Raw genomic sequence first — 1611 nt, 5'->3', positions numbered from 1 at the left:
AGCCCCAGCTGCCCAAACTTCCTATGCTGCTCCGAACAATTTATAATGATCCCCAGCTGGCACTCATCCCCCAGCCTGATTAATTAACACAGAGAGCATTCTTCACTTGCTGTAGCTCTAGCTCTCTTTGTAAAGTCCTGCAAGCAACCAAAAAGAAGAAAAGAAAGAGAAAAGCTTTAGCTGGTGCTCATCTAAACGTATATCTTTACGTGGAAGATAATATCCTTAGGGAGGAAAAAATGGCACCGTAAATTTCCCAGGCCATAGTGCAGCAAAAGAATGCTGCGTTATGCGCTCGCTGAGAAATTCACTTTCAGCTTTTTTTCCCCTCTTAAAAAAGGCAGCGGGTTTTGTCGTAGACTTTATACTAGCTCCTTTCACAGCCCAGAGGCATCAATCACAGACAGGTCTCCGGACCAGCCCTCCTTCACAATGCATTCACACTGAAAGGAGTAAATAGACTTGATTACCGATGTGTACCTTTCCAGACTGGAAGCTCCAACTAATAGCTCAAAAGCTACCTGGGAGCTCCTGGTGAAACAAATTACTTCTTTTTTTTTAATGTATCAGAGCAAGTGGACCAAATTACCGAAGTATTAAAAATCAGGCTAGCAGTTTGTCATTTACAAATGCAAATACAACGTGTGGAGGCATACAGAAAAGCAAACAAATTACTCCCTCTCCCTCTGAAACTTGAAAAGGTGAGTGCGAAGAAAACATAACAAAATGAATTGATCTTTAGACCTCAGCCTTTTCTCTGCCGATAAATCTCTGTTGAAACTAAACACAAGTAAGCAGATTAAAAAATCTAACCACAAAACCAAAAGAGAATTTGAGTTAGTAATGTAAGAGCAATAGGAAAATAGGGAATATTGAAAATGAACTCACATCGCTATATTGGCAAAAGATTAGATGCTGTGTTTAAAAGATTTTTAAATTCCTTCATCATGTTTTTATATTACATTAAATTTATTTAATTGATAATTGCCATATTTTTGACAACGGTTTGTTTCTACACTGCGTAGTGATATCCAATGCTATTTGAAGTACAGCATGAAATTCTTAAAACAATTATTCTTGACCACAGTGGTTGTCACTGTACCATGTTACATTGACAAGCATCTACAAATGTGGTTTCATTGAAGTGGAAGCCCAAAAATATGATTTTGATCATCCAGTCTGGCCTACAGACTTTGCCTTCACATTAAGCCCCTGAAAAGACTGAATCAAAGTCTGACACAGGGTTACTCAGCGCTAATTCTCCGTAGGTCCAGCAACACTGTATGCTGAGTGTATTACCTGTAGAGAGAATGAAGACGTCTGCTCAGTTCACAGTCGATGCAAAAGGTAAAGGAGGGAGGGTAATTTATTATGAACATTTTCCATGTGTCTTAGTGGTTCCACATTTTTATGTAATGTTCTTATTTTCAGCCATCTATTTTTAAAACGTCTCAGAAGGATGTGCTAGTAAGTGAGTCAGTGGGAAGATCTGAAGGAGGCAAATTAAAAAGAGAAAAATGAAGCACAGCGGAGAAGGCTAAGAAGGCAAGTCCACGCACAGGGAACCAGGGTGGAACACGTACAATATAGGAGAGCTGTCTCACTGCCATA

The sequence above is a fragment of the Nipponia nippon genome, unplaced genomic scaffold (assembly GCF_047370975.1).
Source record: "Nipponia nippon isolate SJK-2023a ecotype South Korea unplaced genomic scaffold, ASM4737097v1 scaffold_7, whole genome shotgun sequence".
Classification (NCBI taxonomy): domain Eukaryota; kingdom Metazoa; phylum Chordata; class Aves; order Pelecaniformes; family Threskiornithidae; genus Nipponia; species Nipponia nippon.
Note: the sequence above shows the minus strand (reverse complement) of the source record.